The sequence below is a fragment of the Bos indicus genome, chromosome 7 (assembly GCF_029378745.1).
Source record: "Bos indicus isolate NIAB-ARS_2022 breed Sahiwal x Tharparkar chromosome 7, NIAB-ARS_B.indTharparkar_mat_pri_1.0, whole genome shotgun sequence".
NCBI classification, from domain to species: Eukaryota; Metazoa; Chordata; class Mammalia; order Artiodactyla; family Bovidae; genus Bos; species Bos indicus.
The window spans coordinates 31044457-31060314 of NC_091766.1; the positions used below are offsets into that span (position 1 = coordinate 31044457).

At 42.6% G+C, this 15858-nt stretch overlaps 1 long non-coding RNA gene across 1 annotated transcript; it reads right to left on the reverse strand.

Annotated features, from left to right (window-relative positions):
• Positions 1–418: 418 nt before the first annotated feature.
• LOC139183906 (uncharacterized) lies at positions 419–15511 on the reverse strand. The gene is made up of 3 exons (XR_011567410.1): positions 15362–15511; positions 9748–9883; positions 419–1082 (listed from the first exon to the last, which is right to left on the reverse strand). It is a non-coding gene; the product is annotated as an uncharacterized lncRNA (long non-coding RNA).
• Positions 15512–15858: the final 347 nt, after the last annotated feature.

Consider the following 15858-nt stretch of genomic DNA (forward strand, 5'->3'; position numbering starts at 1 on the left):
TCTCTTCGTGACCCCATAGACTGTAGCCTGCCAGGCTCCTCTGACAGGAGGAAATCCATGGGATTTCCCAGGCAAGAATATTGGAGTGGGTTGCCATTTCCTCCTCCAGGAGATCTTCCCAACCCAGGGATTGAACCCATGTCTCATGTGTCATTCTGCATTGGCAGGTGGATTATTTACCTCTGAGTCACCTGGCCATTCCAGGCAGAGGAAAAACATGTAAAGGTGTGACAAGAGACTGAGAGCATAATGTGGGTAGTGGACAGTGATGAGACAGGCCTTCCCTGCAATTGGTGGCTTTAGGAGAACACCCTAGTAGAGTGTAAGATAGTGTGTCTGTGTGTGTGTGTGCATGTGCAGGAAAACAATGCAAACTTGACCAATCATATATAAAACCATGTAGTTATTTTGCCAAAGGTGTACTGCAGATTTAATCCCTGCTGATGTTCAATTCTGAAATGTCTTATTAAGGGGATTTGTGAAGTGTCGGTTCTGTGCTCTTCGTTGGAGGTTATACAGGCGCTCAGGCCAGCTTAACTTGCTCTCTCTCCAGGGTAGACATGGTTGCTTGTGCCAGAAGCATCTCTACCATGAGGATTCAATTCATGTTCAGTTTTCTTCCAGTATCTAATTGACGTCATGGACACAGTGATGCATTTCTGTTTGCTTTTCTGTAGGAACTCATAGGTGACAGTGGAGAAGGAGCTGCTGGTGCTACGGAACAGCTTTTCTACGAGGTCCTTGGACCATTTGCTGTAGCTCCTTTTCTGTCACTGCTGTTGCCATGGCCAAGGTGCCAGCAACCAGTGATGGCCAAGGTTTGTTCTTCTGCCTATGGAGCCTCTCTAGTAAGACTGTGGTAGCAAAAAAAATTTTTTTTTCAATCTCACCTTTACATCATTTTAAAAAAGTGTTTTGTTCTCTAATAGTATTAAGGACACAATCCAAGATGGTTCCATGTTTCTGCAGTATAATCCTACCAGTCAAGCAAATTCCTTCATGGCCAAGTCATCTGAATCTTTTTCCAAGTTGAAGTTGGTGCAGAGAGTCAATGCTGTCCAATAACAAGGATTCATTTCACTCTAGACATAAACAGGAAGAGCCGATACATGACTATCCAGGCCTCTCATAGCCAGAGAGCCCACCCAGCTCCTCTTGCCCTGTTTACTTGCTCAGTCTCTTACTATAGTGGGAGTTTTGAGGAATCTGTTCAGAGGCACTCACCAGACTTTTGCCATTATTTTGATAACCTATTACCACTAGTCTGAGATCTCAAAAATAAAAATGGCAAAAGGTTAATAAAGAGGTAAGTTTGGTGGAGGAGGACAGCATAACTGCAGGGTATCTGGATTTAAAAGCTGTTTGTCCCAGGTTGGCATAACCCTGTCTAACCCACCTGGAGCTCACCTTCTACCATGCTCCTTGTTGCATGAGTCCCTCTTACTATGTATGAATGACTGACTTGTTCTCCCTTTTCCTCTCTGCCCTCCCTGCCCTTCGTGGGTCAGTATTTCAGCTTTTCAAATCTCAGCTCAGTCATTACTTCTTTAGTGAAGACTTCTCTGAACTTTTAGTTATAAACCTCTCAGTCCCATTTGCCTCTCATAACACAGCCCTTACCATATTCCACATTTATTTGGGTTTATCACCTGACTAATGCCTGTCTCTCATATTAGACTGAATAATCCAGGAGAGCAGAGATGCCATTTTTTCCCTCAGTGTTACATCTCCAGTGTCTGCAACATAGCAGGTGCTCAATAAGTATGTATTGAATGTGTGACTGAATGAAGGATTTTCTCCGAGAAAGAGCATGAGACCCTCCAGTTACTAGACCTTCTAGAAACTTCTCCTGTATACATGCCATGACTATCTACTGACACCTGGAAAATAGTATAGGCAGCTAAATATACTCTGGAAAATTGAGTCTCACTATTTACTCAGGATATATTATGTAAATTCTTCTGGGACAAGGTATATAAAATGCTTCCCTGAAATATTTGTGGGACAAAATCAAGTCTGGGCTTTCTTCTTCCTTGAACTGTGCTTTCAGCAACTGACTTTTCCCTGGAAGATACAGATAATGGACATTTTCCTTCAATCCTTACCCTAGCCCTCCCTCTAAATTTCCTAATATTGAATGATGCAACTCAAAATTTAAATGCCAAACAACAGAAATTCTGGAGAGCAGATGAATGAATGAACTTCATAAATTAATGAAGTTAAACATTTTTTAAAAACATTAAAGGGGCTTTCTTAGTATGATTGAAAACACATTTGCACTGTGAATTTAGGATAAGCTCAAACAACTCAAGGTGATTTACACATTAGAATTGATGCTTTTGAATTGTGGTGCTGGAGGAGAATCTTGAGAGTCCTTTGGACTACAAAGAGATCAACCAGTCAATCCTAAAGGAAATCAACTCTGAATATTTATTGGAAGGACTGATGCTAAAGCTAAAGCTCCAATAACTTGATCACCTGTTGTGAGGAACTGACTCATCAGGAAAGACCCTGATGCTGAGAAAGACTGAGGGCAATAGAAGGGGCAAGAAAGAATGAAATGGTTATTTGGCATCACCAATGTGAGTTTGGGCAAGCTCCGGGAGACAGGGAAGGACACAGAAACCAGGCTCGTTGAAGTCCATGGGGTGGCAAAGAGTTGGACACGACTTAGTGACTGGTCAACAAAAGAACACTCAAGATGCCAGAGCACAGCTATGGGTACCTCAAATGACCACAGATTATAGTCCTGTAATTGTCAGCAGACTTCTGCAGACAAAAAAAAAAAAAAAAAAGAAAAGAAAAAAGACTCTTTCCTCTGTATCCTCCCCTTTTAAGTCTTCAAGGTCTCCTTTGAGTAGCTCTTATCTGTAAGTAGTCAGAGTCATTTCACTGTGTTGCTAAGCCATGTGGCTTCCTCTAATGCATCACTGCTGCTGTCACTGACTCTGAGAAATGAGTATCCCCAAATCTCTAGCTCTCCTAGCCTGAATCACCCTAGTCCCAGGGTGCTTTGGCACCTGTAGGGTTCTCTCAGTCTTTTATCCTGGCACTTAAGCAGTTAGGACTTTAAGAACCTGTTAGAATCATTTTTGGCTTTGAGCTGCTACTGCTGCTAAGTCGCTTCAGTCGTGTCCGACTCTGTGCGACCCCATAGCCAGCAGCCCACCAGGCTCCCCCGTCCCTGGGATTCTCCAGGCAAGAACACTGGAGTGTGTTGCCATGTCCTTCTCCAATGCATGAAAGTGAAAAGTGAAAGGGAAGTCGCTCAGTCGTGTCCGACTCTTAGCGACCCCATGGGCTGCAGCCCACCAGGCTCCTCCGTCCATGGGATTCTCCAGGCAAGAGCACTGGAGTTGGGGGTCATTGCCTTCTCTGAGCAAATATTAAAAAACTGGGATGGACTCTCTTCAAAGACCACAGGTCTAGGGGTGTAGATTGGAATTTCAAAGCTAAGAGCTTGTGTTTGAGTAATCGCCCACCCCCAGTGTAGCCTTGGCACTCTTACAGAGCCAACCAGTGCCCTCCCCGAGAAGGTGCATGTGGTGGGTAAACTGCTGCCTTATTTCTTCTTTTGTTCTCTCTGTCTGCTGTCCCCTCCTTGTACAAACAAGTGCTTATGCTAATAGCAAGATACAGCCCAACCTTAAAAAAAAAAAAAAGGGTGTAGTGATCAGTATCCATCATCTTTCCAAGTGTCTTGTCACTACATCAATTAATACAATTGAGCAAAAAATGTCACGGGCCCTGTGGAAAAACCTTTTCACAGCCTTTCAGGGGGAAGTTTACTTGCAGCTTTTTTCCCTTGCATTAGCTCCTGTCATCTACAAAACAACAGAACCCAGTGGTGTCAATTATATTTGATTGACTGAGTAAAGCACACACACAAATAAGCGAAAACAATGGACACAAAAATCTATAGATGACTCCCCTTGTCAGAGAGGAAGCTTGTCTTCTCCATTTTCATGCGGCACGGTGTCCTGCTGCTCCTGGCTTAAATGTTTCCTTCAGCCCCCAAACTATCACCAATTAAGTTAGCAGGGTCTTCAAAGGTGTCAAACGACTCCCTAGGCAATCGGCTCTAACTGCTGTTCAATAAATGAGGTCTAATTTATCAGTTTAACTTCACTTCTAAAAACCTAATGCTTCACAGTACTGGGCACTGTTTACCTAGACCGAGGCTCAGCCAGAGCCGGCAGCGGGCTAAAGTTATGGCCCATCTCATAATGACCGCACATTATATGGGGTGTCTATTTTTTTCCCGTTTCCTAATTTCAGTGTGGACTTTCCAACTCTGGACTTTTTTTGCACTTATCACCTTGCACACACATGAAATTCCCTTGAGCCAACGTCGAACCCGAGTCTGGACTATCTTTGGTGCCGACAGTTAATAATGGGGGAGGAGAAGCAGAACCGGTCTCTCTTTTTTTATGTTCTGCCTTTGTGTTGTCACTGTGTAGAGACTCACATTTTTAAAAACTCCAGGAGGTTAACTTTGGCAGCAGAACAGGAAATGAAAGTATGGGCTCGTGTTTCTAAGTAAATTAAACAGGTACAGATTTGGCACAAGGGCTGTTGAAGTAGAAAGTCTTATGAATAAATGGGCCAGAAATTTTAATTAACAGCCTATGAGTGAAAATCATTCAAAGCCAGTGATGAGACCAAGAAAGCAGTAACTTAATGCTCAAACATACTAACCACATTAAAACTGCTTATATTTATCTTAATATCAAATAAGACAATGAACAAGATAGATTAAAAATATTTCTTGATGGGTTTGGACATGGACTTGGAGACTGAATGGGTATATATAGCCTTGTAAAATATGAGTTTATTTGTAGAGTAAGGATATATATATATATATATATATATGTTAAAGTTTGGCTGAGGTGAATGGGCAATACCATGTATTATATTAAGAAAGTGTACATGACTGTAGAGATATTTGCATTTTAACAGGAAGACATGATATTTGCAAATACTCCTAAATTTGCAGCTCTATCTCAGGCAAGGGATAACTGGAATTTGGATAAAAATCATATTTTGTAAGTAAATTTACGTCATTCTGGAGACTCAACATTTTTCCATAATCCTAAAATATTTCTTAAAGACACACAGCACTTGATGTGTAACTGGGGGCAATATTTCATTATTAATATGCTTTCTCTGGTGCCTTTGTGAGCACATTAACTTTGCCCTAATCCACCTGAGGAATCCAACTGCCAAGAGAAAAATTAAGATTTGGTCACAGAAAGAAAGCCTGTAGAAATAATATATTCTTTAGCTCCAGACATGCACAATAGATTTTTATAGTAGGAAGAATAACCATATAAACAAGGCTTAGAATGGTATTTTACAGATTACTTTGTTTCTTCTTCAGCATATCAAAAAACCAGAAGGACCCAGCTCACAGAGCTCTGTGGTGGTGTAGACATCCCATGATCTTATGGTGGTACACACAGAACGAGAAAATGTTTCTCTCTCTCTCCAGCTGCCCTCGCTTTCCAACTTCAGTCCCACGCTGGGTAGAACTCTGATTGGTCCAACCTGTCAAGACTCCCATCACTGCCTACCACCTCCAGTTCCTCGTGTTTTTATCATCAAGATCATATTGCTGTAGGTATGGTAGCCCCTTAGCTTGTTAATTTATCCATGTCAGGGATATTTTATTTTATAGAAAAGTACAGACTATGGAGTCAAACACAAGTATCTTTGAATCCATACTCTGCCATGTGTTAGCTGTGAAACATTGAATATTGGCTTGTGTGTGTGTGTTAGTCACTCAGTCATGTCTGACTCTGCGACTCCATGGACTGTAGCCCACCAGTCTCTTTTGTCCATGGAATTCTCCAGGCAAGAATACTAGATTAGGTTGCATTCCCTTCTCCTGGGGATCTTCCTGACCCAGGGATTGAACCTGGGTCTCCTGCATTGCAGACAGATTCTTTACCATCTGAGCTACCAGGAAAGCCCTGAACATTGCTTGCTTACCTGGAAATGGGTATAATACTATCCCATAGAATGGTTTTGAGCAAAGAATTAATTTATGTAATGGGCTTAACCCAGGAACTGATACTCTTCCCTGCTTAGAAATATCTAATGACTTTTCCTTCACCCACAGGAAAGAAGTCCCAAAACATTAACCTGGATGGTCTAGCCCCTGCCTACTGCTCCAGCGCCATCTGCTGCCTCACCTCACAAAACTAAGACTCTAAGCTAGACTTTAAAATTCTATAATAAATATCTTTCATAAAACATGAGTAAAGGTAAAGTAGATTTGTTGAGAGGTTAATTAGACTGAAATCTTGCATTCTATCTATGCAAGTAGTCACTATGGTTATCCCACCCTGTAAAGCCTTATATTGTGTATCTGCATGCTGGTATATACCAAGGTCTAAATTTGAAACATTTCACAGTTAATTAAGAATGAGCAAGGAGAGGAGGGATAAATTAGGAGATAGGGATTAACAGATACACATTAATATACAGAAAACAGATAAACAACAAGGACCTACTTTATAGTCCAGGAAACTATATTCAATATCTTCTAATAACCTATAATGGAAAAGAATCTGAAAAAAAATACGTATATAACTGAATCACTTTGCTGTATACCTAACAAAACAGTGTGGATCAACTATACTTCCAAAATAGTTTTTTTTTTTTTTAAAGAATGAGTCAAGTGTATTCTTTCTTAAAATGCAAGAGTGATCTAAGGAAGGGTTAGCAAAATATGAAATCTATTATATTTGTGTGTTTGATCCAGTGTATAGTAACATTATCTTTGTACTATAACAGTGGTACATAAAATTATTTTTTATTTTGTGGCAAATTTCTGAAATACTTTGTGTTGTCATTTTGAAAAAAGAAACAAAACTGAATTCCAAGCATACTGAACTTCCCACAGATTTCTGAATGTGACAAGCTGTGTCAGGCTTCCATTCCTCTGCTGTTCTGATCCCTCTGCCTGGAAGATTCACTGAGGATTGTCTTTATAAAAAGGCAGCCTCCCCAAGACCGAACTGAGCCTTCTCCTTGAAAGCATTCTTGTAGCCCATGAATGCTTCACAAAACTTGATCACGTTCCTGTTGTTTACATGCCATCCTCATGTAGGTCATAAACTCTTTGAGGGTGGGGACTAACTTGTTGCTCAGCCACTAAGTCCTTTCTGACTCTGCGACCCCATGGACTGCAGCACGCCAGGCTTCCCTGTCCTTCATGATCTCCTGGAGTTTGCTCAAACTTATGACCATTGAGTTGGTTATGCCATCTAACCATCTTATCCTCTTTCATCCCCTTCTCCTTCTGCCCTCAGTCTTTTCCAGAATCAGGGTCTTTTCCAATGAGTTGGTTCTTCATATCAGGCTTGAAGAACCTGATTGGAATTTTGGCTTCAGCAGGGACAGTGTCTTACTCATCTTTATATATTGAGTATACAATATCTGGCACATAGGAGGCTTTTAGTAAATGTTGAGTAAAAAATATTTATTTTCCATAGAGCAAACAGTATATACTAAGTTCTTAGTTAATATTTGATTGACAGTCTATTTCTATTAGACTTGAAACTGAGCTGACAATGTAATTAACAGATGTAATTAGACAACTTTTAACACCTCAAATTTCAATTTCCTATTTTTGGCCAAGTCGCATGGCTTGTGGGATCTTAGTTTTTGCACCAAGGATTGAACCTGGACCCTCTGCAGTGGAAGCATCTAATCTTAACCATTGGACTACCAAAGGATCCCCTCAGTTGCTTACTATTTACCCACTATGGCACCCCACTCCAGTACTCTTGCCTGGAAAATCCCATGGACGGAGGAGCCTGGTAGGCTGCAGTCCGTGGGGTCGCTAAGTCAGACAAGATTGAGCGACTTCGCTTTCACTTTTCACTTTCATGCATTGGAGAAGGAAATGGCAACCCACTCCAGTGTTCTTGCCTGGAGAATCCCAGGGATGGTGGAGCCTGATGGGCTGCTGTCTATGGGGTCGCACAGAGTCAGACACAACTGAAGTGACTTAGCAGCAGCAGCAGCAGCAGTATTTCAAGGGCTTCCCTGGTGGCTCAGATGGGAAAGAATCTGCCTAAAATATGAGAGACCAGGGTTCTATACCTGGATCAGGAAGATCCTCTGGAGAAGGGAATGGCAACCCACTCCAGTATTCTTGCCTGGAGAATCCCATGGACAGAGGAGTCTGTCGGGCTATAGTCCACGGAGTTGCAAAGAGTCGGACATGACTGAGCAACTAACATTCCATTACATTATCCGTATTTCAAGTACTTCAAGGATGTGTCCTTCACTCCTCCATTGATTAAGTAGTACTATTTGAGTAAATTCTTGCCAGAAACTGTTAATAAAATCTGTTATTCATTTGGAATTTTGACTTTGTGCCAACATTAATAACTTTTGGTGCTGCAGTTCTCCATATCCTGTATATATGAATAAACTGACTACTGGTTAGCACTGGACTATGAGCCGTAAAGCGTAATTTTCATGCCTGTCTTGAATGACTTGAGAGTATGCCTTCTATTTCATAAAAGGGAGAGTGGCTATTAGATGGAATTTTAAACAAATAACTATGCTCAGAATGTTCCGCACATTTAACAGCGTGTTCCTGCTGCAAGGCCAGTGAGGCCCAGCTATAAATGATCCTGTTGGAGACAGTTTGGAGGAGGTCCATGTTGGCATGAGGAATGTTTGCAGGCAGGCAGCAGGGCCCAAAGCAACAGCTCAGCTTTAAGGTCAAGCTTCCATCCTTTCTGGATGGAAGAATTGGGCAGTACTTGATCCTGAAGGGACTGAGGGCTGTACAGATTTTCAGGCAAAGATACTAGTTCAGAAGGACATGAATAAGTCTGATTTCTAAAAATCAACTTGGAGGCCATCAAAAATGGAGAAAGAGAGTAGCACTTTCCAGTCTGTAATGCATATACAAACACTGTGGGGCTCTTGTTAAAAAGCAGTAATGAGTGGAGCATGAGGTGCTACCAATAATGCAGGTGGTGACAATGCTCCTTTGAGGAGTGAGGAAAGAGATGCTTCAGGTTGGGGAAACCTGATTTTTAAATTTATTTTAATTTATAAGGCAAACCAGACAGAGAAAACCCTGCTAAGAATCCTCAGAAAAAACAGACTCTTGCCAATTCTAGACTTGCTCCAGGTCCTGTAATCCTTTTCTTGGCAAGAATCCTTTTCTTTTGATGGCAAGAGTAGGTGTCAGTGGAAGAGAGAATCTGCTGTAGGTACTTCCTGGTTTTTGTTGTTGTAGGTTGTACTATAGCGGAACTTTACAAAGATACAGATTCTCCTGGACCAGGAATCAGAATATACAGGGGAGAATATTCATATATAGTTCTATCTATAACTCTGATCATCAGCTAGCTTGTGCCCATGAAGCCCCATCTGAGTGGAGACAGCTGGAGCTGGCTCTTTGTCTTGGTCTCTGTGTGGGGGCAAGAGAGTGAAGGGGAAGTTGCTGGCGGTGTTCCGATCCTATACTTTTGCTTTATGTACACTGCCACTTAATGCCTGCAGAACAATTATTAACACTTGGATTTTATTGGGTTTTAAGAATTAGTATGTCCTGTCTTAGTTTCCTTTAGCCCTGGTGTGAGTGTGTGTGTGCATGCATGTGTACGCGTGTGCCTGCTATAACTTCACCTGTGCTCAATTTCAAGTCCTGGCAAAAGGATACCAGAAGCTTCTGATTGATAGCTTCAGTGAGCATTCTGAAAACTTAGAACTTACCTCACCAGGACTCTTAAAGAAGAAACCACTGACCCAAAGAACTCCTAGGCAAAAGCATGATGTTTTTTGCTTGTTTCTTAGCTGCCATTTACTCCCATTTAGTCCAGAGACTGATTTCCTGGGTCATAATTGAGACCTGATTGAATAAAGAAAAAACACCCATTACTCTGAGGGAGCAGGTTATGTGAATTAGGATAAGTTGGGATCCAGGAGGCATTTTCTCTGGAGTTCTTCTTATGAAGCGATTACTCAATTTTTCACATTAAAAGACGTCCCCTAGACAGAATCAGCAGAGACAGGATAAGACGAAGAAAAATGACACCGTAATCCTCGAAGAAAACAAAACCCAATTCCAAATGCTGCCCATCAGCTCAAGCCATTCATCTTCTCTGAACTTTCATGTCATCTTGTTTCATTTCAATCGAAAAGCCACCAGGCAGGGATATACCTTTTGAATGATCTGGAGAACACCGTAGATCCAATTGCTATTCCGTGAGTCTAAGCTTGGCAACTCTAAATAAAGCTGAAGGGAAAGGAAGTTCCAAAAGGGACCGGCAAATTAGGAGAAATGTCACCAGATGCTTATTGAAGCAAACAGAAACAGTAGAAAAAGAAGTTAAATTACTAGAAGATCAAGATATTTTTATTTTTCTTTAAAAATGTGGTACATTTTAGATACTACATTTTAGTGCTTCAGGTAAAAACTATTAAAAACAAACATTATGTGTCAAATGCATATATATAAGTTAAATAAATTAAAGAGAACCTCTACTCAGTGTTCTCATCTTTCACATGAGAACTGTAAGGGTAGTTTCAAGATTTAAGATAGGTATATATAGCACTTAGGGCTTCCCTGGTGGCTCAGACAGTAAAGAATCCACCTGCAATGCAGGAGACCCGGGTTCAATCCCTGGGTTGGGAAGATCTCCTGGAAGAGGGCATGGCAATCCACTCCAATATTCTTGCTTGGAGAATCCCATATTCAGAGGAGCCTGGAGGGCTACAGTCCATGGGGCTGCAAAGAGTCGGACATATCTGAGTGACTAAGCATAGACTTAGCATGGTACCTGGTTCAGAATAAGGGTTCAGTTATTGTTAGCTATTATCAAAGCCATTTAAAAGGATTGCCTTGGTGCACAGAGCCAATGAACAGAAGATTAAACTGTGAACCTTCTCAGTATTATAATGTATAGGTGTGTGTGTGCCCAGTCGTATCTGACTCTGCGACCCTTTGGACTATAGCCCATCAGTCTCCACTGTCCATGGGATTTTTCAGGTGAAAGTACTGGGGTGGATTGCCATTTCCTCCTCCAGGGGATCTTCCCAACTCAAGGATCAAACCTGCGTCTCCTGCATTGCAGGCAGATTTTTTTACTGCTGAGCCATCAGGAAAACCCATTATGAAGTATAACTATGCAAAATTAGATCTATTTTTAGGACCTAAGGAGCTAAGTTGTAAATCTGTAGGCAACTGTTCATTCTTAACTCATATTTTGAGCACATGTTATTTCATAAAGTTTCTACTCAAAATTCATTGTGTATACTTAATGTAATGACTTTTGAGTGAAAGAGATTAGCAAACTAAGACTAGATATATAGTGAGATAAAAGCAAGGAAAGAAGTTATCTTAAGAGGATTATTGAGAAAGGGCATCTTACTCAAATATTTCTTAGAGCAGTAAAGTCCTGACAGGAAGAAAACTTACAGGCTGAAGAATCAGCATGTGGAAAATGCAGAAGCAAGAGATACATCATGCATTCCAAGAAGCAAAATAACTGAGCATGGCAAAGGAAAGGCTGCATGTGGGCTAACACTGGGGGACTAGGGAGGAGTGGGATTCCTCAACCAAATCAAGGTCCTCAATGCCTTTAAATCACAAAAATGACACCCTCAGATTTGCATTTTAGTAAGATCACTCTTGTGGCTGTAGGCAGAATGGTTGGTGGTATCAATTCCTGGTGAAAGTGAAAGCGTGAGTCATGTCCAACTCTCTGCGAACCCATGAGCCCACCAGGCTTCTCTGTCATGGGATTCTCCAGGCAAGAATACTGGAATGGGGAGCCATTCCCTTCTCCAGGGTAGCTTCCCAACCCAGGGATGGAATCTGGATCTCCTGCATTGCAGATAGAGTCTTTACCGTCTGAGCCACCAGGGAATCCTTCAATCCCTGGTATGCACCCAACAGTTATGTATCTGTGAACTGCCATGCATTTGTGTCTTAATACAAAATAATCAGAAACAAAGGGTTCCAAGTTGATTCTCCAGCAGTATACCCAAGGCCATCCAGATAATCTATCTGAATTCATCTGTAGACAAATATGTCTGGGTGGGGTTTGAGGAAATTTTTACCTGATATAGCCTCTATTCACTGAGAACCAGGCATAAAGTTCATTTATTAAGAGTGAAACAGGTAGAGTTTGGGTTCTTGTTTCATGGTTAAAAATCTGACAAGCTCACTGAGTTAATCACAACAGGAAAGTGTGCTACTATCTGTGGTAACACAGGATTACTGAAGATTTCAGTGACCATGGCATCAGATTTATTCTTCAGTCTTCTGAGGGCAGCTTGAACCCTAAGGCTTTTAGGAGTACCCTGGGGGTTTCCCAACCTCAAGTATTAATTACATGACACTGAAAATGCCAAGTGGCCAAGGAACCTATTCTTCACTTCAGGATTAAGTTGTATCATATGAAACTGCTGATTTTGACAGATTTTAAACTTCAAAACTGGCGGTTTTACTTGGTTCAACCTAGTAAGGTTTTACATATATTGAGAAAGCCTCAAATATTTTGAAAACCAAATTTAGAGGCAAATTCACACCAAGAGATACTGCTGACAATCTCCTCAGCCACAAAAAGTGGGGGTTTCTGCATTTTCAGTGCTCTCTCTCTCATTCTGAGGCTGTTGAAGATGTTTCTACTGAAAAAGATCATCTCCTTGACCAAACTCTAATCAGGCTCCTCTGAGCTTTTTTTCAATGAGGCCTTGATTTCGGTCTTTCATGTTCATCTCTACACTGTCCACTTTTAGCAAGAATCCTGCTGAATTAAGTCGAACCTTGTCCCTTCATATGGGATGCCCATGTGGCTCAGTGGTAGAGAATCCACCTGTCAAGGCAGGATACATGGGTTCAATCCCTGGGTCAGGAAGATCCCCTGGAGAAGGAAATGGCAACCTACTCCAGTATTCTTAGCTGGGAAATCCCATGGACAGAAGAGCCTGGTGGGTTACAGTTCATAGGGTCGCAAAAGAGCTGGACACAATTTAGTGGCTAAACAACAACACCACCCCTCCCTATCTCTGATTTGGTTCCTCTTCTCCCTCTTCCATCATCATTCCACAGTGATGATTTGGCCATCCTGGCCTACCTTCAGCAAGAATCCTGTGAGGTCAATTTAGCCAGAATTCCTCCTCCCACCTGATGTTTCCTCTGAGCAATTTTCCATCCACAGACTCCCATTCTGCTCCTTGACTACAAATTCCCACTTATCCTTGTATTCAGAGTGGAGCCCAATCTCTATCCTGCTACAAGACCCCACTGCAGTAGTCCCTACATCTATGTTAACAGCCCCCTGAGTAAAGTCAGCCTTACCGTTTTTTAACAATACTATAGCTGCTTCATATTGATGTCTGGCAGAAACCAACTCAATACTGTAAAGCAATTATTCTTCAATTAAAAATAAATACATTCTTTTTTTTAATTTTATTTTATTTAACTTTACAATATTGTATTGGTTTTGCCATATATCAAAATGAATCTGCCACAGGTATACATGTGTTCCCCATCCTGAACCCTCCACCCTCCTCCCTCCCCATACCATCCCTCTGGGTCGTCCCAGTGCACCAGCCCCAAGCATCCAGTATTGTGCATCGAACCTGGACTAGCGACTCGTTTCATATATGATATTATACATATTTCAATGCCATTCTCCCAAATCATCCCACCCTCTCCCTCTACATTCTTAAAAAAGGGTCATGAATAATTTTTCTGTAACTCTGTGAACTGTGAGGAAGGGCAACTCAGCCCCGTCAGAAGGTGAGGCTCTCCGTGACAATCATGGGCTCCTGGTTAAGAGCGGGTAGGACATACAGCCCTGAGCATGCGCCTATTATCGCGAGAACTCGAGTGCTGCTTGTTAGGGGTCCCACTCCGTGTACAGTCAGGCTCAAAGTAGTCCTCCGGGCAGAGTATGTGTTGAGAGACCTGCTGGGGACTTCTCACCCTCCAGTCTCCACAGATGGGTGAGCTGGGGGGCTGGGGCCAGGCTGGGGGCTGTGTCCTGCAGGCTCCAGAACCCTCGCCAAGGCCCCGCCCCCCCGGTTCTACCCAGGCGTGGAGGCAGCAGCAAACCTCTTCCCATCCCTGCCCCAGCAACCAGATGGCAGTGGTGGTCTCCATGGGACACAGTCCTGGGGACCTGGCCACTGTTTGGGTGGCCTAAAGAGCCTGAGGGCCGGCTGAGTCCTGGGTGCCTGGCTCCCTCAGTGATGATGGCTGAGCAGGCTCTGGGGCCCTGGCTCAAGGGAGCTGCCCCTGAGATCTGCCTCCTCAACCACTGAATGAATACTCCCGGGCAGGGAAACCAGCCTATTCAGGGTCCCCTCCTTTTAGCCAGGATCTGTACCTTGGAGGGAAAAAATCGAGCCTTGGGACCTTGCCCGTCAGAACAGAGAATTATATTTGTTTTGGGGGAGATTTACAGGAACTCCAAGGAGTTTGGAGTTTTTAAAGCATGAGCCACCTGTCCCCTTGTATAGCCCTGCAATACACCTTTCTCTGCTTCACACTCCGAAGTTTTGGTATTGTTTGGCCTCACTGGGCATCAGGCACATGAACTTGTGTCAGATCAGATCAGATCAGTCACTCAGTCGTGTCTGACTCTTTGCAACCCCATGAATCGCAGCACGCCAGGCCTCCCTTTCCATCACCAACTCCCGGAGTTCACTCAGACTCACGTCCATCAAGTCAGCGATGCCATCCAGCCATCTCATTCTCTGTCGTCCCCTTCTCCTCCTGCCCCCAATCCCTCCCAGCATCAGAATCTTTTCCAATGAGTTAACTCTTTGCATGAGGTGGCCAAAGTACTGGAGTTTCAGCTTTAGCATCATTCCTTCCAAAGAAATCCCAGGGCTGATCTCCTTCAGAATGGACTGGTTGGATCTCCTTGCAGTCCAAGGGACTCTCAAGAGTCTTCTCCAACACCACAGTTCAAAAGCATCAATTCTTCGGCGCTCAGCCTTCTTCACAGTCCAACTCTCACATCCATACATGACCACAGGAAAAACCATAGCCTTGACTAGATGAACCTTTGTTGGCAAAGTAATATCTCTGGTTTTGAACATGCTATCTAGGTTGTACCACTAGTTAACTGCTCCATGTTGTTGACTATTACTGATCTTCCTCAATTAACTGTGGACCCAAAACCAGCCTCCTGTATGCTTTCAGCTGGACACTCTTAGGCCTGTGTGTAAAGCTCTAATTTTTGTCAAAACCAAGGCCAAATCCATTCTGCCTCTGATTTCTGTTTCCGTGGTTTACTGCACGTCTCTCAAATCATCTGTTATTCCCCAAACTCTTGACCTCTGTGCCTGCCCTTCCTCCCCATGTACTCACAATTCTCTTCTCCCCTCCCTGCTAAGCCCGTCCAGGGTGCTCTTGGGAACTCCCTCTCAAGTGGTCTCCTTTCAAGTTCCTCCTCTTTTCAAGTGGCTGGTGGGTAAGTCAGCCTGAATCCGGATGGACAGAGCTTTAAGCAACTGTGGTTCTAACCCAACTCAGCTTTATCAGAAATTGTTCTAGAATTCCAGAATGTTCTTGAATTTCAATTCCAACAATAGAACGAGGTCTGTTTCTGGGTCTGACTCCCCCTGTAGGGGAAAGGTTGAGACTGGTACATCAGTGACTCCAGCAAAAACAGTTAGCTCATTAATATCCTCTCACCTCCTGCCATGTTCTATCCTAAAACCCTTCAGACTTCATTTCCCTTCTTGTTCTGCTTAAGGTCCATGACACATCAATATATTAATTCTCTCAAAAACATCTTTGTCCCTTGCATTAAAAATATAATTTGATTGAAATAATAAATCTGTTATTATCCAGCTAAGGAAAGA